Raw genomic sequence first — 26,466 nt, 5'->3', positions numbered from 1 at the left:
ATGGGCTTACATTTGAGATTTAGGAATGCTTGATGGTACAAGATCCAATTTTCTGGTTTGATGACTAAGTGTATATTAAGGTCCTATATTAACCACATTTCTTGCTTTTTTTTCTGAATCTTTATACTCTTCATTTCACCTGAATAACTCTTAACTCTTCCTTCAAATATTAGAGTAGAAACTATTCCCTTCAGCAAGACTTTATGACTCATTTGCAAGGTAAGATGCATTTTTTGACAACTCTCCTGCCTCCTAAGCAAATACAATGTCTCCAATACAATACCTTTGGAAGAAGCCAACAGGAGAGTTGCAAACTTAAGGAGACATGAATACATTTTCTACGTATAAGACTAACTTCTTTCTGAAGAAACCTCTTCCCCTAGGACCATCTCTTCTATTTCAGGCTCCAACTCAAGATTAGCATGTTGCCATACTGAACTATTCTTATTTTATTTTCCCTTATCTTTCTCTAAGGCAACAAACTCTAGTAAGTCTATCTTGAAAGGTTTGGAAAATATTATACATTTGAATTTATTGTGGATAATGAAAAGAGATAAATGGTGCACAAATTCCATCTAGTATAGGTTCATGCATCATTTGCCATGAAGTTTATTCAGAGAAACACAATTACCACTTTTATACTTCATTTAAAAGTGTTTTCAACAACATAAAGTGAGGAGTCTTAGAACTGATGATATTTTGAGAGACCGAAACCTTAAATGTGTAGTTTTGAAAGTGTATTGCTATAACCAAACAACACTTTATAACTGAATCATAATTAGTATACTCTTCTTTAAAAAAACTATTTTTATTGACAATAAAACATTCTCCTCAATTCCTCTATAATTACTGTTTTATTGTTAGAAAATGAAAAATCTGTTTCTGTACCTGGTTTATTTTTGATGACACTACTTAATTATAATAAACATACAGAACTCTGTATGATGGCTGCACTCACAAATACTTTTTGCAAAATCAGACATTTTTTCTTTCATAAAACTTTCTCACTCAATCATATAACATTCAAAAATAACTAACAAAAAAGTGTGCAAATAACAGTTGTGGTGAAAGGTCTTGGGCTACTTAGAATTTGTTTATATTTTTCATAATTATAACATTCTGATAGGGTATCATCTTCAATCAAAAGGTGTCCAGATGATAAAATTAGTAATTATTTCCCTAAAACAAAAGAATAATTAAAAAATATTACAATAAAAAAGAAATAAAGGGAGGGGTTCTTGTCTTTTTTCTGGGTAGTGTCCTAAAAAGGGCTGGTATACCAACACTTAAAAGTACCTATACCAGTATTATGACTGCAGCAAGCCTGAGAATTTCCCTGGCACAGCCTTACATATTTCTTGTAATAAATAGGCAGGCTTGACCCAAAGAAATATGTGTTCTCCAAGTTTTTTATGAATAGTTCTGTATTGCATTTCTGTATTTGTTACAGAAAAATGAGAAAAATATTTATCCTAATTTTTAATTACAAAAACACAATGAACTTAGAAAATTGCAATATAACCAACCTTAATACCACATATAATAATTAAACCAACACTTGACCTCACTTTAGGGGAAAAATAGAGATTAGTGAGAACTATGGTAATATAGTAATTATCATACGGGAACAAGCCCAGTCCTACTCTATATTCCAACTATTTAAAGAAAAAACAGAAACATCGATTTTTCTGAGAATTCTTCAAAAATTTCAATGTTGGCACATAGTTAAAAATAAAAATGTCCAAGACAAGAATATATGATGAATATTATATGTCTATATGCTGTCTACATGCAGAAAATACACTACGGTACAGCAATTTGCAGTCCTCCATCCATAAATCACAGTACACAAAATAATCTGCTCAAAAATTTACTTTTGTTGTTTGTTTCTCATATAGAGGTAATTTTGGGCTGTATCACTTGGAAGATGAAGAGATAAAATGTTAAATTGATTTATTAATCTTAGGGAGTTTTTTTCCTTATAAATAAAGTAGTGATTGATCCTTTACTCTTCACTTTATACATATTCCTAAACTGGTTTGTTGGTAGCAACATATTAAAGTAATCATCTTGCATGTAGAGAGCATTTGAGTGGGTTTCTTACAAAGATTTTTGATTTGATAGAAAGTTTTATTACCATTTCTTTAAATTTTTCATTAAGATAACCAGATAATATTTTATTGTAGAAAACATGTTATTTCTCCTGAAGGAAGAATAAAATCCACTCCCATACATGTTCAGTAAGTCAACTGTGATTACCAATAAATTCTGACTGTCCTGCAGCCCACCCATTGTTAGATGCTTAGGAAAGAACCACCATTCAGGAATCAAGGAGGGAACTATCAGTAGTACCTGTCCTTTGCTCATTCAGGAGGGACAAGGCAGAAGCCCTTCTAGCTAGGGCATCAGGGTTGTAATGATAGGGCATCAGAGGTTTATAATAAAAGGGAAGGGAGACTCATCCTAAACTATAGAAGGTAGTAAAGGTGAACCAGCATCTATGCAAAGTTCAAAACTGGACAGGTGCCACCTTGCAAAAGGTAAAAAGGGGAATCACAGTGTTGGTCAAATTACATTGATCAAATCAGATGAAGAGGTAGTTATCAAAGCTAAAAGTGTACATAGGTGAGGGTCAAATGGCAGGTAGTATAGGGATCTGGTATAATTGTGAGTAAACACAGGTCTGCCGAGGTTGTTAAGAATGGGTATCATCCAAAGAGTTCAGGGGGTACGGTGGGAGGCAGACCTAGAAATAAATGTCTGCAGACTAAAAGCCCTCACATACAGGCTGGTAAAGGATTTGGGATGAAGATTTGAAAATGGTTGGTCCATCATTTTTAGACAATCTCATGTGAAAACTATTTATGGAATAAATTGAGCCATGGCTGACCCCAAGTGGCTTGTAGCTGAGTGTAATGCAGAGTAGACCGCTAAATATCCTCTAGTGCATGGGCAAAACACCTGACACTTCAGTGAATTGCCCCAAAATGTGTGTAAGTAGGAAGTCAGTACTAATATAACTGAATTGTTGGCTGCATGGAGTTCATCATGGTGACACCCTGAGTAGCTCAAAGAAGCAAAGTAAACAAGGCAAGAATTCTTTCCTCTGTGGATTTCTTCCAATCACAGAAGTTAATATTTGTCCCTATATCTTCCCACACGATAAAGGGCAACTGTTACTCAGCTTGATTCAAAGATTTGGCAGTCCTTTTGGTTGGGATCTTTATGTTAATTTCCTGGTAGTAATATTAGTGGAAAAGACATCAACTATATTGTAAGTGAAATGTATGGTGATTCTAAGCTATTTCATTCATGGTTTAAATGCATTTCATTGGTTACAGTAGGTCCATATGAAGTTTCTCTGTAGAGCACCACTAGATCCCTCTGAAAAATGTCTGTACGCATCTTGTTTTTACCAGAAGAAGTTAGTTTTTCAGTTGACATGAGCATGTGTATGAGCTGTGGTGCAGGATTAGAAAGCCTGATTCCTGGAATGTGTTCACTCAGAAGTAGCATTAGTGTTAAACGACAACAATGAAAACACAGTTTTTTAAAATCCTTTTATATAACAATGTTTTTCAAAGGCCTGATTTAAAGATCTATTGACAAAATAGAGTTTAAAGTACTTTCACCATTCATAGTAGAAAAACTGAAATATTATAAAAGGTCACTCAATGCTCCCCACAGATGCGAAAACAAAGACTATTCAGAGTCAAAGCACAGTGTTGAATATGAATGTTAAACTGAAAGGAAGCATAAGATTTCAGTTTCATTTGGTTACACAATCCCATAAGTAAATGTAAATGTACAAGTATGTAGACAGTCCTTTATAAATCTGCTTACATTTGTATAGGAGGTTAATATGACCAAGAACAGTATCGTAGATCATTTTAAAATTATAATAATAAGAATCCGAAAACAACTTGTGTATAAATAAAGAGTCTATTTCCAGGTGCTTTACAATCTTAAAGACATTAAAAACAGGCTACTTCAATTTCCCTTTCCCCACCTACATTATATAATTAAGCTAAAAAAAAGAAAAGAAATTAAGTATCAAACACCTAAAAAAGAAAAGAAGCCAACTTTTGAAATGTTTGGAGGGAAATGACATAATAGTGTATCATCTATTGCCAATAAAATAATCTTTGCTACCAAGAGAAGCAATTTCTCAGGAAGAGAAATGTTTTTCAGCCTTCATAGCTTGCAATGGATATGTTTAAAGGACTTTTCCTGATTGCCTCAGGGACCCTGTTCTGTTGCTTTACTTGTTCTCCTAGCAGAAATTGTCAAATTTGAGATAGGTTCTCAAGAATCCTCTGAAAGGCAAGATGTACACCCCAGATTTTCTCAGGTTTAATGCCCTACTCCAGATAGATATGCACCTTTTTTGCTTATTGGCCCTTCACCAAATTGCGGAATTAAAAATAGGTTATTTTTCTTTAATGGCTTATTTTCTCTTAAGTCTCTGTCAGAGTGGTTCATTTGTTTTATTTGACTTAAAAAATAAGCTTAAAAATAAAATTCACTGTAGGACTAATATTTGCAGGAAAAGCCATCTTTGTTACTGTAGATTTTAAATTTAAGAGTACTCAATCTCTAAGCCTTAAACATAATAAATAGCATGGTTTTTTTCTTTTATATTTTCCAAGGGGAAAAAGAATCCTCACTATTCTCTAAAAGAAAATCCCATACTGAGGTGGGTATTTGCTTTACATTTTTCATTCCAGATTCCAAAGGTTAAAATTTCAAGAACTATCCTCCATGTATGGAAATGAACAAAAGATTAAGCAAAGCTGATTTATATGGTGATTGTGTCACTAAAGTTATAAACATCTTATTTTTGAGTTGGAATTACAAAATAGCACCACTGGAAGGAGTCTAGGATGTCTAAAACCCAGAAAGATGAAGTGCTTAACCCATAATCAGCCTGCTGTTAATACGAGCAGCACATTTGCTGGATGTCACATTTCTGGTATCCTGAATGTCATTCTACTTTTCCCCTCCTCTTTATATTGTAGTTCAGTGAGGTATCTAAGAACATGAGTTGCAATTTCAGATGAACATGGTTCATATTCTTTTTTGTATACTATGAACCACAAGGATATGTTATGGGGGAGACCCGAGTCAGGGGGCTGCCTCTCCTTGGTTCTTGGCCTTGCTCACAAGAGATTTCAGGCAAGAGGCAACACGTATAGTGGAAATGGGATAGCAAGTTAATTTATGAAATACACTTGAGCATGAAACTGCAAGCAGGCACTCAGCTAGTCTGAATGCCCAAGGAACAGATGAAACAAAATTGTTAATAAGTTTTTTCTTTACACTTGACTACAAACGGGCTTTCAGGTAATTTGAGTGCACCAAATATTGGGGTGCAAGGGTTTAGTCAGTTTCTAGGTCCCCCCTCCTCCTCTCCTTCCAGACCTGGGAAAGTTACAAAAGTTTTCTTTCCCAGCTAGTAAGATGATACACACAGAATTTCAAGGGCTCCCCAACTCCTGAGATACTATAGTTTTGCTATATATTTGGAACGTCTGGCAATCTTAGCAGACCAGGCTCAGGACTGCTGGATCAGCAGGTGAGATATGTCTCACTATTCTTTCTAGTCTCCTGTTTTAACTTCTTTATTAGACTTGAATGTCAGGGGCCCTGCTTTATTTTCCCTCCAGGCATTCATTCCTAGCTGCTACCTAAGAGCATTACAATATTATTATTGACCTCACAGCAGCTGAGTACATGCTTGGTACTGTATTTCCCTTAATGGTAGGGCAATTTGAGACTACACTCAGAGTCTCGTTATACTTCAGAGTCAGTGATACATATTCAACTGGAAAGTCAGGAACTCTGATTTAACCTTTTTCCTCAAATCTCAGTAGCTTAAGACAATACATTCTTTTCACCTATGCAACAACCCATAGTCAACTAGTGAGCTCTTACTCATGAAGTCATTCAAAGATTCAGCTCCTTCAGTCTGTTGTCTCCAGCATCCCCTAGCACCATATAGGTCTTCAGTTGAGGATAACAAAGCCTAATGAAGGTAAATGAGTAATCATAAAGGATTTTAGGTATTTGAATGAAAATTTGAATATAATACTTTGGCTTCATTTCCATTGCCACAACACAGTCACATGGCCCATAAAAATGCGAAGAAGGCTTGGAAATATACTTTTTATTTTTTTAATATATTTTATTGATTATACTATTATGGTTGTCCCAATTTTACCCCCTTTGCTCCTCTCCACTCAGTAATCCCCATTCCCTCCAACAGTTCCCATGGGTCATGCATATAAGTCCTTTGGCTACTCCATTTCCTATACTCTTCTTAACATCCCCCTGTCTATTCTGTACCTACCAATTTTTACTTCTTAATCCATGCACCTTTCCCCCTTTTTCCCCTTCTCCCTCCCAACTGGTAACCATCCAAATGATCTCCATATCTGATTCTGTTTCTGTTCTGGTCCATCCAAATGATCTCCATATCTATGACTCTGTTTCTTTTCTTTTTGTTTGCTTAGTTTGTTTTTTAGATTCAATTGTTGATACTTGGGAATTTGTTGTCATTTTAATGTTCATACTTTTCATCTTCTTTTTCTTAAATAAGTCCCTTTAACATTTAATATAATAATGGCTTGGTGATGATTAACTCCTTTAGCTGTACCTCATCTGGGAAGCACTTTATCTGCCCTTCCATTCTAAATGATAGCTTTGCTGGATAGAGTCATCTTGGTAGTAGGCCCTTGCTTTTCATCACTTTGAATATTTCTGGCCAATCCCTTCTAGCCTGCAAAGTTTCTTTTGAGAAATCAGCTTACAGTCTAATGGGAACTCCTTTGTAGGTAACTATCTGACTTTCTCTTTCTGCTTTTAAGAGTCTCTTTATCTTTAACACTTGGCATTTTAACTATGATGTGTCTTGATATGACCCTCTTTGCATCCATCTTGTTTGGGACTCTGTGCTTCCTGGACTTGTATGTATATTTCTGATGCCAAATCAAGGAAGTTTTCTTTTATTATTTGTTCAAATAACTTTTTAATTTCTTGCTCTTTCTCTTTCCCTTCTGGCAACCCAATGATTTGAATGTTGGTACATTGGAAGCTGTCCCACAGGCTCTTTACTTTGTCCTTGTTTTTGGATTCCTTTTTCTTTTTGCTATTCTGGTTGAATTTTTTTCTTCCTTGTGTTCCAAATCATTGATTTGATTCTTGGCTTCATCCACTCCACTGTTGATTCTCTGTAAATTTTTCTTTAATTCAATTAGTGTAATCTTATTTCTGCCTGGGTCTTTTTTATGCTGTTAAAGTACCCAATGAGTTCCTTGAGCATTCTAACAACCAATGTTTTGAACTCTGCATCTAATAGATTGCTTATCTCCATTCTGTTTAGTTATTTTTCTGGAGTCTTGATCTGTTCTTTCATTTTGGCCATATTTCTTTATTTCCTCATTTTGGCAGCCTCCCAGTGTTTGTTTCTATGTGTTAGGTAGAGCTGTTTTGACTCTTTGAATAGTATGGCCTAATGTAGAAAAATACACTGGTAAGTTGGATGGGGCACAGCCTTAGGTATTCACCTGGGCAACCTGTGTTAACCAGGTTGATGGAGTCTCAAGATATGCGGCTGCTTCTCTTTGGCTCTGTGAGTGTGTTGGCAGGTCGTTTAGAAAAGACACGAAGGCCACTGCCTGACTTCTGGAGTTTTATCTGGGAGGAAGCTGTCCTTGGCGCTCACCTTGACATAAGACAGTTTCTTCCCATATGCCACAGGTGCCCTTCAAGCTGCTGCCCAAATGCTGGAGACCAAAGGGAGTAAATCTGCGTAAGTCCTAAGTCTGTTGCAGATCCTTTAAGAGTAGATGCCTGAGAATCCTGCAGAATTTCCACCACCTCAACTGCTGCTGGTTTTTACAGCCAGTAATGGGGACTTATCTTCCTGGCACTGGAACCCTGGGCTCCGTGGTCTGGTGCGGGGCTGGGAACGCTTGCCCATGAGATGTCCCTCTTGATTTTTATCTACAAAATGTGGGTGTGTGACCACGCATTCCATGTCTCTGCATCTCCATGTATCTGCCCCTCCTACCTGTCTGAATTAATGTGACTTTTTTTAAATTCCTTGGTTGTTGGACTTCCATACAGCTTGGATTACTCTGGGTGATAGTGGTTTTTTTTTGTAGTTTCAAAATATACTTTAGATATTTCCTCAGGTGGTAAAGGAAGTAGGTTTTGTCAAGCATATTAAGATTATCTCAATCACAGAAAATGTGCAAAGTATAAACACTGATTGATTCATGTAAAAGAAAATATCAAAACCAAAGTTGTGGTGGAGTTATATTTATTGTTAGCCAAAGCTTAGAAGGTAACTCTGTAGGCCAATGTTAGCAGTGCTACTAGTAAGTAATGATGTTATAAATCTCAAATCTTTTGTGGCGGTGGGAATGGTAGAATCCATGAATAGCAGAGAACAGGTAGCAAACACATTTAAAAAATATGCTGTGACATTTTAGCATGTGACTTCAGTGGTGTTTTGTCTCTCTATACAGTTAGGAAGGAAAAGTACATGTATAATGATTAGGATATATATAAATACATCTTACCTCTTCTGTTTTATTGAAAATCTTGATTTGTAGGTCCACAAAAGCTAAGATGGATAATATAGCATTTTAAGAAATGTTTTTTTATGTTAAATAAACTCTTTTAAGAGTGGAGAATTTAAAATAATAAACTAGTAGTTAAGGACTTTCACATAGTACAGAGAGATGCATCATGTAAGATCAAGATCAAAAATATCTTTAAATGAAGATATTAACAACTCTGGGAGGGTTCTTGGGATGAAGGGATCATGCAAAAAGGAGAAAAATAGAAAGAACTCATGGGCATGGACAACAGTGTGGTGATTGTAGGGGGATGGGGGTGATAGAAGAGGGTATGGGGTATAAATGGTAATGGAAAAAATACAATAAAAGTAATGTAATAGTAATAATAATTTTCCTTACTAAGGAAGGTATTAGTACCTGACAACTCTTAAATTTTATGTCACAGATTCAGTTACATTTACAAAAACTTGTCTGTGTTTCTGAGTCTAACTGATGCCTGGAGAAAGGACAGATTGGTTTAATTCAAGTCTAGAACTTGGATTAATACAAGATTGTTTCCTAGGCTATGAGGTTCATATAGTTGGAATAGAGATAGCTGGCCTATAGAGCAAGTGCAGAAAGGGGAGAAGCAGAGCAAATTATTATTGTTGAGGAATCCATAGAAAGGAGGATGATAGACACAGTTATGCTTTTTGTGTTGGGCTCTCACTGAGACACAGCTTCTTTATTCTCCTAAGGTTACTTGAGATGTAACAGCCTCATTAAGCAGTTCTAAATGCATGCATGCCACTTGAAAACTAAAAGTTTATTAATATAGTTCCTATTGTATGTTTACCAACATATAGAATCAATTGTAACTATCTGCAGGAGGCTACATGCCTTGTTTTGTACTTGGATAATATGCTCTAATTAGGTCACCTCTTCTAGCCCCTCAAAGGAAGGAAGATGATTCTATGTTAATTTGATGGAAAGAATTGCTAGAGTGTAAAGACCTTTGGCATTTTGCCTTAGCCATTTGCACTGAGAGAAAAGGATGACTTTCTCCTAAACCAGTGGAAGAGCTTGTCTTATTTTGCTGGCTACAATTGGCACTATTGAAAAGAAATATATCTAGATGGAAACAATATGTTGTAACTATATTTGGAAACCAATATGTTTTATAAAATACTGCTACAAGTGTATTGTAGTTGTAAATCTAGAGGATGCTGGTCTCAGACATTATGATACACAGACATACCTATATGGGATGAAGTTTTTATAAGCTTTGCCCTTTTTACAGCTCAGAAAGTCTAAATTCTTTTTTTCTCCCTGCAGAATATTTATGTCCCCAGAACATCAGAGTTTGTATGTTTTTATGAGCTCCAACATGAAGTTAGGATAGTCACTATAAAACAAAGAAGAGACAAAATTGTTTAGGTAGCCCACTTTTCCTTCAAGTGCAATTACATGAAATCACATGCTTTAAAACTAGATATCTAACATGGTATCAGTATGTTTAATTAATGACGTGGGAACTGTTTACATGAGAAAACAAAAGTAAAACCTCTTGGTCATACATTAATTATTAGTCCACTCAAAGCTTTGGTAAGAAAACAAATTGACACATTGTATTTAAAATAAAAGTAGGGCCTTTGAACTGAAATTTATGATCTTCAGTAATAGAGGACTTTAATGAAGCAAATGGCTAAATTAAATAAACACAGGGTTGCTGGACTGTTTCAAAGCCTATTTTTACTGTAATAAGGTTAAAGAAAAAGGGCATGTTTTCTGAGGTTTTTTTATAATAAAGATGGTACACACAAACCTATCTCCCACAGAGTACCTTTCTTAAAGTTGAATTAAAAGAGACTCCCAAAAGCCCAAACTTTAATCTAAATGCCTTTAAGAAGAAAAAAAAAAGAATTTTTTTTCCTGAGATATTGTCCATCAAATTCTATATTCTAGAGAGAATATTTTATTTAGAATCAGGAACCTAGGGCACTAACAATAAAATAATAAAAGACTAGGATTTTAAAAATTAAAAAATATTCTAGTTACATAAAAATAGTAACATTTTCTTCCCTTGCTCTCTCTAGCTTACATGTAAATTTATCCTAAAATCACATATGGGAACTAACTATTGGGCAGCAGCCCATGCTTTTCAGACTCCATTCCAGGTCAGGTGACCCTTATTTTTCTTTTGGATGCCGTGGGCTGCGTTGCATGGGCTGCGTTGCATGGTAAGCTGCCATATACTAAAGAGGTGATTTGTAAGTTTGTTTCCAGTACTTTCATATTTCTATCTCTTGAATGTTATTTGAGAAATTTGTTTGATATATGCCTATATTCATATTAAAATTATAATTTTTAATTAAGATAAAATATTCCCAAGTGAATCAAGATGAATTTTTTGTTTGTTTGTTTGTTTCCAAGAAATGACCCTGGCATCTTTTGATGATCCAAGCAGACTTGGGTATAAAATTTAAAGGTTCCAGTTAACGGATTATGGCATTTTTAGCTGTCTCTCTTTGTGAAAAATGGTTGACAACTGGAGAAACTATATGTTCTCTGCATCAAATGATGATGAATGTTCTGGGTAATAACACATTTATGACTTCGGTTGTTCTCGAAAGCTTCCATGTTTATATCTCTTTTTGCTACACTTGATATTTTGAATCTATTGCTCTCAGAAAAAATATCCAAAATGTATGCTAACAGACATTTTTAGTCTCTGTTGTACAATACTTTGTACTGCATTAATATAATGCACGCAGAGACAAGGGTAGAGGGAACAGTACTCAGCTCTCCAGGAAGAGGGGAAAGGGAAATGACTGGGAACTGGCAGGGGGTGGCAGCAAATTAATATGATTAATATGTTTGTGTTTGCTGTCCACAAAGTATTTTGTGCAAATAATACACTAGGAGAAAATTCATTGATGTTTTAATTTTGAGTTGGTAAGGCTACTTATTCCTTGTTGGCATTGAGATAAAATTAATAAAATAAAAGTAGGAGAAACCATAAGCAAACAACACTGACCATAACATACTCTATTGTTAATAGGGTAAAACAGTGGTAAACCCAGGATTAATAGTCTTAGTGCAGCTTAGTCCTGGTATATATTATTATGAAACCCTCACTTAAGCAGATATTTCTCCATATTACACATTACTTATTTACTCTATCTGAGCCAAATTCTTTGGAGAAGGGTTGGAAATAAAATGATTTGAGGTATGAGAATATGGAGATATAATAGTAACTAATCGCTCCATTTATATTAACTAGCTGCACATAAATATTGAAATCAAATAAAAGAAATGATAATAATCCAAAGCAAGAGAGATGAAATAAGCCCAAATATTCAGGAGACAGAATCCTCTTGACTCTTTAGTGAATCAGAAAAATTTTGAAATTACAATGAACTCACATTTACAAATGCTATTATCCCTATGCAAATAAGTTTTATATCAAAATGATCATTTTTTTTCTTTCTATGCATATCTCTTTACAAAGTTAGTATGTGTGAATACTATAATGGCAGAATTAGTGAATTAATGTACTTAAGTAGAATTAGAAATCAATTACTTTTGTTAATTCTTATTAATCGCATGTCTCATAAACTAAGCATAAGAGCGATTAGCTTTTATAAAGAGACAATTCAATTAAAATCTATTACAGTTATTGTAAGCAGTGTGTTTTCAGAAATGTAGCAACATTTCACTTTGGAAGTCATGGACAAAGAAAATGAGCAAGATAAAAAGTACACACACAAATGAAAAGAACTGGGTAAATTATTTGTTGTGCTAAAACAGGACAAGTTCCGTAACGGTGAAAGCTTTGTTGTCCCCTGAGCAGCGCACACCACCTAGACTGCGTGTGTCTCTCAGAAGGTGCTTAAAAATACAGCAGGAAATTCTTCTTATTTTGTTACTTAATTTCATCCTTAATTTTTGAAAGAAATTTAGAATAGATATAGAATTCCTGGTTGACATTTTTTTCTTTCAGAAATTTAAATATATAACAAAAAGTTTTTAGCTATTATCATTTATTTGAGAAATCAGCTCTCAGTATTTTTGCTGCCCTCTTTGAAGGTAATATAGTTTCCTGTTGCTTTAGATTTAATTAATGATTTCTATTTTTGTTTTGTATGTATCGATTTATAAGATACACACATGTATCTTCCAAAAATTTGCCTTGCTGTTTTCCATATTACTTCTGTAATCTGATAGTCTTCATTATTTTTTGAATATGGAACCATGTTATATAACACTGTTCCTGTTCCAACTGACCTCTTCACTCCTTTTGGGACTGTAATTCCATGTATCAGATGTTAGCAAACTTTTTTTGTGTAAAAGGCCAAGTAATAAATAATTAAAACCTTTCACGCCTCACAAGGCCTCTATCAAATATTCTTTTTAAAATTTAAAAAAATTTTTTAAAACTGTTCTTACCTCAAGATCTGTACACAGTTTACCTGCTGTATTTATTTCAAGGGTTTCTTTTTTTTTCCTGGTTTCTGAAACAATCTTGTGTTTTTAATGACTTTTATTTCTGTTTGAATGCCAGACATTGTTTATAAAAATGAAGGGATGGTATGATTTTCATCAAAGTAGGTATATATGGAATATACCTCAACATAATAAAGATCATATATGGTAAGTGCATAAGTAAAATCATACTCAGTGATGAAAGTCTGAAAGCTTTTCCTATAAGATCAGAGGAAAGATAAGAATGCTCTCTCTTACCACTTTCATCCAATTTAGTATTGGAAATCGTAGCTAGAGGAATTGAATGAAAACAAACAAATAAAGAAATAAAAACAAATAAACTAAAACACTCCAAACTTCCAAATCAGAAATATTTGCAGATAACATATTATGTATAGAAACCTTAAGGACTCCATAAAAAAATATTAAAAATACCTGTTAGAAATAATAAATGAATTCAGTAAATTTTCAAGATGAAAATTCAGTATCTGGAAATATGTGGCATTTCTGTACACTAATAAAAGCTATCTGAAAGGAAATTTAAGAAATCAATCCCACTCATAATTGCACCAAAAAGAATAAAACACTAAGGAATACATTTAACCAAGGAGGTGAAAGACCTGTACACTGGAAACTGTAAGATACTAATGAAAGAAATAGAAGAAGACACAGATACTTTGAAAGATATTCTGTGCTCATAAATTGGAAGAATTAATTTTGTTAAAATTTCCATACTACCCAAAGAAATTTATAGATTCAATGCAATACCTATCAAAATTCTAATGGCATTTTTCATAGAAAATAGAACAATCTTAAAATTTGTACAGGAATTATAAAAGACCCCAAATAGCCAAAGTAATCATTGGTATTTAATGTTCCAATATTTATAACTCTACCTTCTTTCCATATTTAGTATAATGTCATCAGTTCTTCTCTAAAGAAATTACTTGTGTGGGGCTCCTGATAGTAGAAGCTATTAATACTTAAGCATCTCTACTTTTAGTTACCTCCACTTGGTTTTATAGAGTGTGGGGTTGTTTTTAAAATGGAATAACAGGGAACTGAATTTAAATAACTGGAGCTATTTAAAAAAACTTGAAATATGACAAAGAAAATCAAATGAAACAAATGAAAATGAGAACACAACAACCCAAAATCTGTGGGACATGGAAAGAAATCTTCAGAAGGAAATTCATAGCATACAGGCCTATCTCCAGGAGAAAAAAAAAAAGCTCAAATAAACAATCAAAGTTTACATTTAGGAACTTGAAAAAGAACAACAAAGGAAGCCAAGATGAGTAGAAGGAAAGAAATATAGTAATAAAAATCAAAGCAGAAAAAAACAAAATAGAGTCTAAAAAGTGACACAACAAATCAATGAATAAAAGAGCAGATTCTTCAAAAAGAACTTTTTTTGACACAACACCAAAAAAACTTTAATCAGTCTCATCAAGAAAGAGAGAGAGAGCCCAAATAAATAAAATTAGGAATGAACGAGGAGAAATAATTGACACCAAATAAATACACAGGATTGTAAGAAAATATTATGAACAAATATATGCCAAGAAATTGGGCAACCTTGATGAAATAGATAAATTCCTAGAAACATACAACCTTCCAAAACTAAATCAGAAAGAATTAGAGATTTGGAATAGACAGATTACACCCAGTGAAACTGAAACAGTTATCAAAAAAACTCCCAACAAACAAAAGCCCAGGACTGGATGGCTTCACAAGTGAATTTTACCAAACATTCTGAAAAGAGCTAACACCTCTCTTTCTCAAGTTATTTCAAAAAATTCAAAGGAGGAAAGGCTGCCAAGCTAACTTTATGAGGACAGCATTATCCTAATTCCAAAACCAGATAAAGACGTTACAAAGAAATAAAATTATAGGCCAATATCCCTTATGAACATAGATGCTAAATCCCTCAACAAAAGATTAGCAAACTGAATACAGCAATACATCAGAAAAATCATACACCATGATCAAATGGGATTTATTCTGGGAATGCAAGGTTGTTACATTTGCAAATCAATGAATATAATATACTACATACATAAAATAAAGGATAAAAAACACATGTTCATATCAACAGATGCAGAAAAAGCATTTGATAAAGTCCCATTTATGATAAGAAAAAACAAAACTCTCAGCAAAGTGGGAATAGAGGGAGCATACCTAAACGTAATAAAGGTCATGACAAACCCACTGCCAGCATCATACGCAGTGGGCAAAAACAACATGTGTCCTCCATAAGATCAGGAACAGGACAGGAAGTCTGCTTTCACCTCTGTTATTCAGCATAGTACTGGAAGTCCTAGCCATAGCAATCAGACAAGAAGGAGAAATAAAAGGTATCAAAATTGGAAAGGAAGAAGTAAAACTCTTTCTTTGCAGATGACATGATAATGTACATAGAGAACCCTAAAGACTACCAAGAGACTAAAAGAACTGACAAATGAATTCAGAAAAATAGGAGGATACAAAATTAATATCCAGAAACCAGCTGCATTTTTATGTCAATATTAATTGTTAAAAAGGGAAATTAAGACAAATTCCCATTCATGGTTGCTTCAAAAATAATAAAATCCTTAGCAACAAATCTAACCAAGGATGTAATAGACCTGTACGTGGAAAATTATAAGATGCTGAAGAAAAAAATTGAAGAAGATAAAAATAAGTGGAAGCATATACCATGTACATGGATAGGAAGAATTAACAACATTAAAATGTCCATGCTACCCAAAGCAATCTGTAGATTCAATTCAATCCAATCAAGATTTCAATGATGTATTTCACAGAACTAGATCAAGTGTTTCAAAAATTTATATGGAACTACAAAAGGCCCTGCATAGCAACAACAATTCTGGGAAAGAGGAACAAAGTTGGAACAATCCTCCTACCTAATATCAAACTATATTATTAGGTCATTGTAATCAAAATAGCATGGTGCTGGCATTTAAAAAAAAGACACATAGATCAATGGAATGGAACAGAGTGCCCAGAAATAAACCCACACCTTTATAGTCAATTAATATTTGACAGAGGAAGCATGCACATAAAATGGGCTAAAGATTGTTTATTTAATAAATGGTGTTGGGAAAATTGGACAGGTATGTGCAGAAAAATGAAATGACAACCTTGTTATACCACACACAAGAATATATTCAAAATGGATCAGAGATTTAAATGTTAAGCCCAAAACCATAAAAGTCATACAAGAAAACATAGGCAGCAAAATCTCAGACATTGTTTGTAGCAATATTTTATTGGATATATCTCCCCAGGCAAGGGAAACAAAAGAAAAAATAAACAAATAGGACTACATCAAACTAAAACGTTTTTGGACAGCAAAGGAAATCATCAATAAAATAAAAAGAAAACCCAAAGAATGGGAGAACATATTTGATGATACATCTGATAAGAGGTTAATATCCAAAATGTATAAAGAACTTTTAATACTCAACATCAGAAAACCAACAACCCAGTTAAAAAGCGAGCAAAAGACCTCAATAGACACTTCTCCCAAAAGGACATTCCGATGGCGAATAGACATATGAAGGGATGCTCAACATCACTAATTCAGAGAAATGCAAATTCAAACCATGATGAGATATCACCTCACACCTGTCAGAATGGCCATCATTAATAAATCAACAAACAAGTGCTGGCAAGAATGTGAAGAAAGGGGAACCCTTGTGCACTGTTGGTGGGAATGCAGATTGGTGTAGCCACTGCGGAAAACAGTATGAAGATACCTCAAAAAATTAAAAATGGCTCTGCCTTTTGACCTAGCGATCTCACTACTAGGAATATATCTGAAGAAACCCAAAATACTAAATCAAAAGAACCAGAATACCCCTATGTTCATTGCAGCATTATTTACAATCAGCAAGATATGGAAGCAGCTCATGCGTCCATCAGTAGATGAGTGGATAAAACAGCTATGGGACATTTATACAATGGTATACGACTTGGCCATACAAAAAGAAGTAAATTTTACCCTTTTTGGCAGCATGGATAGACCCAGAGCACTTTATGGTAAGTGAAAAAGGCCAGTCAGGGAAAGGCAAATATGATATGATTTTACTCATATGTGGAATCTAATGAACAAACTGAACTAACATGCAAAATAGAGACAGACTCAGAGAGAGTAAGGTGACCGTTATGGGTGTGGTTACGGGGTGAAGGAATGAAGCAAAAAAGAAAAATGACTAATGGACATGGACTACAGGGGCATGATTGCAGGGAAAGGGGGAAGGAGGGTGTAAGGGAAATAAATGGTAATAGAAAAAATACAACAAAAATAAATAAGCATCAAAAAAGACAAAAATAAGATAAAACAGACTTTCATACATCGACCTTGTACCTGAGAGCTTGTTAAACTCACTTACTAGCTATAGTGTTTTTAAATTCTTATGATAGTCCATATAAATAATCATGTAATCTTTGAATATGTACAGTTGTGATCCTTCCTTTCAAATCTCCTGCCTTTATTTTACTTGCCTTATTGTAATGGTGAGAACCTTCTCTCATACATGAGGAGAAGAGTGGTAAGAATGACATCCTCCTTATTTTTAATCTTATATGTGAAGCATAATAAGATGTCACTTTTGATATTTTGATAATAATAAGGTGTCACTTTTACTCTCACTAAGTTTATTTTTTATGTTTTTTTGTCTAATTCTTCCATCAATTTCTGAAAGATGGATACCAAAATCTCAAACTTGAATTTTAAGTTTTTCAAAAATTTCACTTTGTTAAAACTTCATACTTTTATGCACTGATATTAGTTGTATATATGTTTATAACTTAAGATTTCTCACTTTTTTAACCCTTTCATTTTTATTAAAACTCTCTATTTCTTTTTTTATGTTAATAATCTCTTTTATTTGATGGGTAATAGCATATGAGAAAACTAAGCAATGCATAACGTCTGGCTCATCAAGGTAAAACTATTTCTTTTAAAGCTCAACTGTTTAATCTATTTGTCTGAAAATAGAAGTCATTCCATATTTTTGAGTGAATTTCATGTCTTTTTATCTTCTTTTACTTTCAATCAATTTATGTCTTTCTAATTTAAGGCTTGCTTATCATAAACAAAGCATAGTTGGATCTTTTTACTTTTATTACCAAATCCCTAGGATGTTTGATTAGAATATTTGGCTTATTTATATTTAGTAATTATCAGTAATATCAGTAATTTTTCTTTAGAACCAATATTTTTTATTTTTTTATTTTTAATTTTTTAAATTAATTAATTTATTTTTCCAAATACATTTGTCTCTGCCTTCCCCCACCACTTTCCCCTGCCCCCTGCCCCCCTCTCCCTCCCTCAATCCTTCCCCACTTTGGTTTTAGATCCAATATTTTTTAGATCTGGTATTTCTTAGATCTGGCTACCTTTCTTGAGGAGTTTTTACTCTTTTATGTCAGTCTTATTTTGATTTAATTAAATACATTTTATTTACTTCATGTTGATTCCTAATATTGCCTTTTAACTGTACCTTTCTCACAGTATTATTTTAGTGTTTTTCCTTGAACTAAAATATGCATCACTAATTTATCACATTCTATTTGGAATTAATATGATAGTTCTTACTATAGAATATAAGAATGTTCCATCAATGCATTTGTATTTACTTTGTGATACACACACACACACACACACACACACACACTAGATTTACTATGAAGCTAATGAGACTTAAGCTTCAATGTTCTTTTATTATATGACCTCATTCTAAGACCATGGGGCATACTGTAGAAACTGTTCACGTGTTTATACTATATTTAGCATAGTTTGAAAATGTAAGCTAGTACATATTGAAGCCTTTCTCTTACCATTTAAAATCTTCAGGTACTCTGAAGCCTGTATTCATTTATGTCACCTTTTCAATGTTTTTTTTTTTAATTTTTTTTTTTTACAGTTGTCCCAGTTTTCCCCCATTACTCTCCCCTGCACCGCCCACCCCCAGCTCCCACATTCAGTCCTCCCTGCTGTTGTCCTTGTCCATGGGTTCTTTATACATGTTTCTAGACTTAATCCTTCCCCTTCTTTCCCCCATTATCCCCTTCCTCCTCCCCTCTGGTCACTGTCAGTTTGTTCTTTATTCCCATGTTTCTGGTTCTATTTTGCCCACTTGTTTGTTTGGTTGATGAGGTTCCACTAGTAGGTGAGATCATATGGTCTTTGTCTTTCACCTCCTGGCTTACTTCACTTAGCATTCTGTCACCATCCCTGTCAATGTATTCTGGAGCCACTTCAGTTCCTCAGTATCTCAGAACTGATCATAGTTATGGTAATTTTATACTATGTCAACCTGTATAAGTGGGAAGTACGCTTCCCAGTGTCCCCTTACCAGGTTTGATTTAGCAACAAGAGAAATTTGCTCAAGATTTGGAAAGGAAAATTCAAGCATCAATTATTACTATTTAGGGTCATCATGTTAGGAACGGAATTTTCCCACTAGTAGCAGCTATGTATGATTCCTTCCTATTCCACTTCCAGATATCTCCCACCTACTGGTTGTGTTGGCCAAAATTGACTCCAGAGCAACATCAAATCAAAGGCAATATGCTTCCATAAACTTCCCCACCGTCCCTCTTTCCTGGTCACCTTGACAGCTGGACATTCTGGGCTTCAGGAGGGCTAGTGATTGTCTAAACCTCCAAGCCACCAGTGTGGAACTTTAGTCCCACAGTTTATCCCACACTTGTGTGAGAGCTTATTCCTCAACTAAATTCCTATCCTATAATATCTACAGTAGCTTTCTCTGTCTAGTTGAACCCTAGTAGATATAGTAATTGGCATTTGGAAGTGGGATGCTGTCATATTAAAAACATAAAATATGTGAAAAGGGCTCAGGAGTCAGACAGTGGATCTGCCTTCAACCAGCACTGGACTCTGAGGGGAACAAGAAACAAATCTTTTTCTGCAATATGCCACTGATATCTGGGGTTATTTTTCATAGGAATTAAACTATACTGATTAATATACCTCTGGGGACAAGTCTTTTCTAACTACCCAATCTAAACTAGCACCTAGCCTTTCCTACCTTTGCATCTCTTTTTAATCTCTGCATAGAATGTGTTTGCTGTTTTCCCCTATCTTATTCTGCCACTTCTATATACCAGAGTTAGAATGTAAGTTCCATGAGAGCAAAGGCCTCATCTGCCTTTATTCTAACACACTTGCAGCAACAAATAACTTGTTGAATATATTAATGATGAAGTAAATGAATAAATAAAATGAATGAATAAAAGCATAGCTATAAACAAGAATTGTGTATGCATTCAATTCAATGTTTTGGCCTTTAGAAGCATTAGTTTTCCATCCATGCAAAATTGCATGCTGAAAATTCATGAGACAAGAAACCTTCTCCATGTACTGCTAGTAATAGAGGTAATCAGACAGTATGTGTGGGAATGAGATCAAAGGCAGATAATCAGAACTGCTACATTCACCGTATACCTACCATGTATAAACACTGTGCCATACATTTCATGTACATTCTCTGTCACTCAAACTAACGTGCAGGATTGATGGTATTCTTAACAGTTAGACACACACATTGAAGAGGAAGAAACTATAATTATAGAATTTATTTTGCACCATACTTCTCAGATAAGAAATGCTGAAAGTTCAAAACAAATCCTGTGTTCTGACGCTAAATTTAGTACTTCTTAAAAAATGTCAAATTTTTTTCCGATTCATTTTAAAATTAAATATTTCTAGTAAAATGAAATCTAAGAGAATAGGATGAAAATAACTTTGGTTGTGGAGTCAGAAACCTGAGTTCCACTTTGATCTTGGGCAGGTCACAGATTAGCAGATTTTAAACTGTTTTCAGTAGCCAAATCCTTCCTTTACAAAGTAAGAAATGAATCATTTGTATCTTAAAGTAGAGCCTAACCTATCAAACTCCTACGTAAGCCCTCCTTGAGCAATGGACAGCTGATTGAGGAAAATTTCATGGACAGAGCACCTAGGTGCCCCTCACAGCCTCCTGCCTCCAGGAAGTCTGGACTCCAGGACCTGGTATGATCTGACAGTCAAATCTAGCAGGGATTTATCCAGCCTGACACACTTTATTTTGAACATGCATATTCTCTAATCCTCTTCCTCTTTCTGTAAATCTTATCGAATTTCTTCAAGAAAATATATCTCTACTTCCTCATTCTTTCCTTCTTTCCTCTGTGCTACCCTGGCTTTCTCAACCTGCTCAGTTTGTTTTCTTCTATTCAGTTTCTGACTCTAATCATGGCTTTTAAGAGCAAACTGGTGGGGCAACTCCACTCAGGCAAAGGTAAACTGCACAATCTGAAGTGATAAAGAGAAAGTTAGTGCTTTCTGCCTCAAGGCCTTTTTAAATCCTCACAAACTTCAGAGCTTTTATGAAAGTATTTTCATCACCCTAATTAAACTTATTCTCCTTAAGTACTCTCACTCATGAAAATTAAATTAACTTCATGGTTTTTTTTCTATTTTGTACTATAGCAATAATTTAAGAATGTTTATTCTTAATCTGAATAGTATACCAACTGTACTGAGTGATAAGAAAGCATTTATTAGCAGCCAAAAAAACTAATCACTTTACATAACAATTCAGTTTAAGTATATTCCAGACTCCTTATAACTGTCAAAGAAAAAACAAAATTCAGTAATACAGTCATTCTATCACTTTTCAAGGAAATATTCAATAAATTGAATATCACATCCCCAAATTCTTCTATCCTGCTGACCCTATTTTAGTCAACTCACTTAAATTCTCCACATCTCAATTTCTTCCTCTGTAAATCAAAGTAATTTATTAGCATAGAAGATGTTTAGTTCTCTGTTATTGAAAGAAAATATCATGTATATATGTCTTCCACATTAAATCTATAATTTAAAAAAATCTTACATAAATTTTAAAAATTGATAAAATACATGAGTTCTAAAAATATAACATCATACTCAAAACATAAACTCCTGGATGAGAGGCATAGCCCTTCTTCCACCCAAGATACAAGATTACACACATCACATGGGAATGAACAATATTAGATGACATTTTCCCATAAATCATAATCCAATTTTGATACATAGCATGTAAGCTGCTAGAAAATAAATTTAACTTGTCTTCATTTTAATTAATAATAGCCTTGAACTTAAATGATTCTTCATGGAACTATTGAAAAGTTAATTTCCTCATTGTGAGTCATGAGGCCACTATATAGCATGATGACAGTGCCCCACGTATCAGAAATGACAGCCCATTTCTATTGACTATTGTACAATGATATGAGTAGTATAGTCATTGTGTTTTCCAAGTTAATGTCACATGTTATCCCTAACCCATCTTCTCCCGCCTTATCATTTTTACCAATGGAAAAAGTAAGGCTGCCAAGGCCTCAAGGAGTTAACAGCTTCCATACCGGTTTATACATGTTATCATTGATATATTAGTCGTCTCACATAACAAAGAAAAATAGATGTTATGACTATCACTGCTCATTAGATTCCTCTTATTTGTTTCCACAGAAGTTGTAACTCTTTCAAAATAATAATCTGTTTACCTCATTACACTATTGAAAATTTTAAATTAGATAAAACATGAAAGACCCTGGTGAATGCTCACTAAACATCAGCTTTTGATGATTATTATTATTGTTAAAACTGGGGAAAAAGTACAAAGTTCCAAGGCCAAAGCACAGAGTAGATGCAGCAAAGAATGGAGAATCCAGAGTTTGGACTTGCTCTGCTGCTAAGGCTGGTCTCTTAAGACATTTAATCAAGATACACGAATAAAGGGAAATTAGTTCAAATGCATTTACAATGAACCATACTGCAGTATCTACTGTAAAATTTAGACTGTGAAAACCAAAAGAGACAAACAACACCCATTTCAGTCAAACCGTCTTACCTAGCAGGTAAGCACCCACTTGTTGAAAAAGTTACTCAGTTGTAAGAAGTTTCACTGTCCCAGGTCCATGGCAGTGAATCTGGTGTGTCTGCTGGAGTCCTAGTCTCTTCCTTTACAAAGGGCTGTTTTGGCCAACTATGCATAAGGTTGACTGGGGGAATGCTGAGTTTTGGGGTTTATTTTTTGTTTTGTTTTGTTTTGTTTTGTTTTGAAGAAGGACTCCTTTTTAATCATTAAACAAGCATGTTTGAATCTTTGCCATATGCAGGCAATGTGCTGGACGATTCTTGCTTATGTGTCTGTTATGGGACCCAGCGATTTTCTCTTTGGTGGTATCCCTATCTCGAAGCCTGTCTTACCAAGAGAACACTATCAGCATGTTTTGAGTAAGTTTTCCTCAAAGCAGAACCTACTTAGAGATTTATTAAAGGGATGTTCTCAGCAGAAACAGACAAGGGAAACAGGAACAGGTAGGGGAAGGAATACAGCAAATATGTGCTTTCTTTTTATTATTATTATTATTATTACTGTTGTTGTTCAAGTACAGCTGTCTCCATTTCCCTGCCACCACTTCCCCCCACCCCACACACTCCCACCTCCCCCCTTCAGTCCTCCCCACTTTGGCTTTGTCCATGGGTCCTTTATACATGTTCCTTGGCCTTTCTCCCTCTTTCCTCCCTTATCATCCCCCCTTCCCTCTGATTACTGTTAGCATGTTCTTTATTTCAATGTCTCTGGTTATATTTCGCTTGCTTGTTTGTTTTGTTGATTAGGTTCCACTTATAGGTGAGATCAAATATGTACTTTTAAGAGAAGTTTTAATCTCACACTGATGCCAGACTTAGCTCTGGAGCGTAAATGTGTCCTGCCCAGAAGCAAGGCTGGGGTATGACTCCCCAGCATCAGTCAGTCCCATTGGCTTCTTACCTTGAGGGGAGAGTGCAAGACAGGTGGCTCACTTCAGCCAAGGGCTATTCTTCAAGGAAGGTGAAGGTGTGAAAGATAGGTAGCTAAAAACTCACAGCTGGGACAAGGGTGTGCCTCTCAATAAAGATAATCTGGGTGGGCCATCATCCCCACCTGCTGTGCTCATAGAGGGAAACTCAAGAGAAGAACCATAAGATGTGATACAAAACCAAATATATTTGTAGCAGTTTCTTCCTATAATTCTTTGAACTTATTTTTGTGTGAGATTTGACCAAGAGGCACAGAAAGATGAGGATACAGGGAAAAAAATGCCAGACAATAAAAAGTCAATAATGATTAAATGCCTAATATGTGCCAAGAAATGTGCTAAATACTTTGCATATATTAACTAACTTAATCTTTTGAATGCCTTTTAAAAATCTCCCTGCTTTCACAGATGAGGGAACTGGAGGTCAGCAAGGTTAAGTAACTCACTATGGTCACTGTTATATCTTATCTAGGTTTTATCTCTGTTGTACTCTAAGATCTTGATTTTTGTATTTTGCTACCTAAGCGTTAATTTCTTCATTCACAATAAGAGACACACTGTATTAGATTACATCCTCAGGATAATATGTCTCAATGAAAGACATCTGTGCTATGAGAACATCTTGAATAACTTTATTAAAAGATAGTTTCTAGGGTCCTATCTAAAACATAGTCAAGCAGGTTCTCTAGGAGGGGCAGGAAAATAGTTTGAACATCACAGAAATTTCTAATGCTCAATATTTTTAGAAAATTGATGAACTAAATTAAACAGTAGCTTTTAATACATCAATAGCATTGCCTTTACAACAAATGGAGCTCACCCACAATAGTCAGTGAAATGTTATAAAAAAAAACCCTAAAATATTTGTATTCAGGCAAGGTATTTCATATTGCAACCTAGCCACTGTCCCAGAGTCTGAAATTTTCAAACAATGAAAGTGGAGTGTTTTCGAGGTCATGTTCACAACATGAAACTGCTTTCTTCAAGTACAAAAGTCAAGAAATGTAGGAGAGGCACAGTGGAAGAAATTGAGGTGATCAGGAGAAATACATAGGAAATCAAATTAAGTACAGAGAAAGCAGCAGCAGGCATTTCTCAGAATGTATTAGAGAAAAGAAAACATTGATTATTTTTCAATAGCAGACACATGCAAGTCATAGAAATGGTGTTGCTTAAACCACTAGTTAAGGCAGATGCAGCTGGATATACTAGAAATTTTTAGAATGAATACTGAAAGCCTGGATAAAATGTAAGCAGTATGAAATGTAAAGATAAATTTGTATCAAGGAAACAAGAGCTTGAATATGAAATTAGGATAATATAGAGATTGAGGGGAATTAACCACTCCTTGTTGAGGTTTTAACTAGGGTGTGAAATTAAACTAGGGTGCTCATCATCCTGATGCATATATCTACTAATAGTAACTGGTTTAGGACATTGTTCATAATTCTCTTTATAGGCTCTGTGTTCGACAATTAACAATTAATTATTTCTTATCATTTAGGTCCCAAATTAAAGAATCTCTTCAAACATGTTAAAAACAGATGTCAAGACTCAAGTAACTGGAAGGGCAACTAGAGTCAAGATTCTAGTGCCTGCAATGGACATTTCTAGTAATCATCAGAGATTCCAGATTCAGTTGCCTTGGAATAAATTCTTAGTAATTTGTCCATAAAACTAAAAAATATAAATTTCTACCCAAAGTCACTAATCCTCAGGAAAGATATTTCTAAAATGTACACTAATAGGTACATAACTCTAGTAATGCAAACAAGTATTCTCAGTATCTTGATTCAAGTAAAGTTTAGCCACATGATGTATTTTGGCTAATAAAATGTTAATAGAAAGTGTTATATATTACTTCTGGAAGGAAGTTTTAAGAGCCAGGACAGAAGTCCATGCTGTCCTTTTTGCTGTCTTGGCAACCTGAGACTTTTAAATGCTGATTGTTTCATTTGACTTCTTTGCAGAATGAGGGAAACAGAGGAGGCCCTCCATCCATCCAAACATGGACATGCAGCGTGACCCAGATTCTCACATTTGATTTGATTTAGTCCACAAGATGTAAGGATTACTTGTAAATGCCTCACAACCTAGTTATCCTGACTGATACAATTGTATCTAATATCTCTTTGGCCTTTATTCAAATATATAATACTGCAAATGGTCCTTTTAAATTTCAGGTTAAATTTATCAGTAATTGCAAGAGATGAAATACTACTCATGCAGTATCAAACTTCCAAAAGAACTAAAGTTTCTCTGCACTGTGTAATTCCCTGACCTGACACAGTGCAGGTCAGGGAACCCAAAGTGAAGTATTTTCCTGAAAGAAACTCAGTTCTTAGTCTTTTATGTCAGTGACAACTGGACACTAGTCACAGAACGCCCTTTGGGCTACAATCAATAGCTACTGATAGCAAAAGAAGCTCTTATGTGATTATGGCTTAAAATACAAACTGCTCTTTTATTGACAGCAGTCTTTTGGTGTGACTTATCTAAAAGATTATAAATAAATGGTTATAAATCATTTGAATATCAAAGATTTCAATCT

The sequence above is a fragment of the Pteronotus mesoamericanus genome, unplaced genomic scaffold (assembly GCF_021234165.1).
Source record: "Pteronotus mesoamericanus isolate MK-2021 breed Mesoamerican mustached bat unplaced genomic scaffold, CSHL_Meso_final contig_24, whole genome shotgun sequence".
In the NCBI taxonomy this organism is placed as follows: Eukaryota; Metazoa; Chordata; class Mammalia; order Chiroptera; family Mormoopidae; genus Pteronotus; species Pteronotus mesoamericanus.
This window is presented reverse-complemented; position numbering follows the sequence as displayed.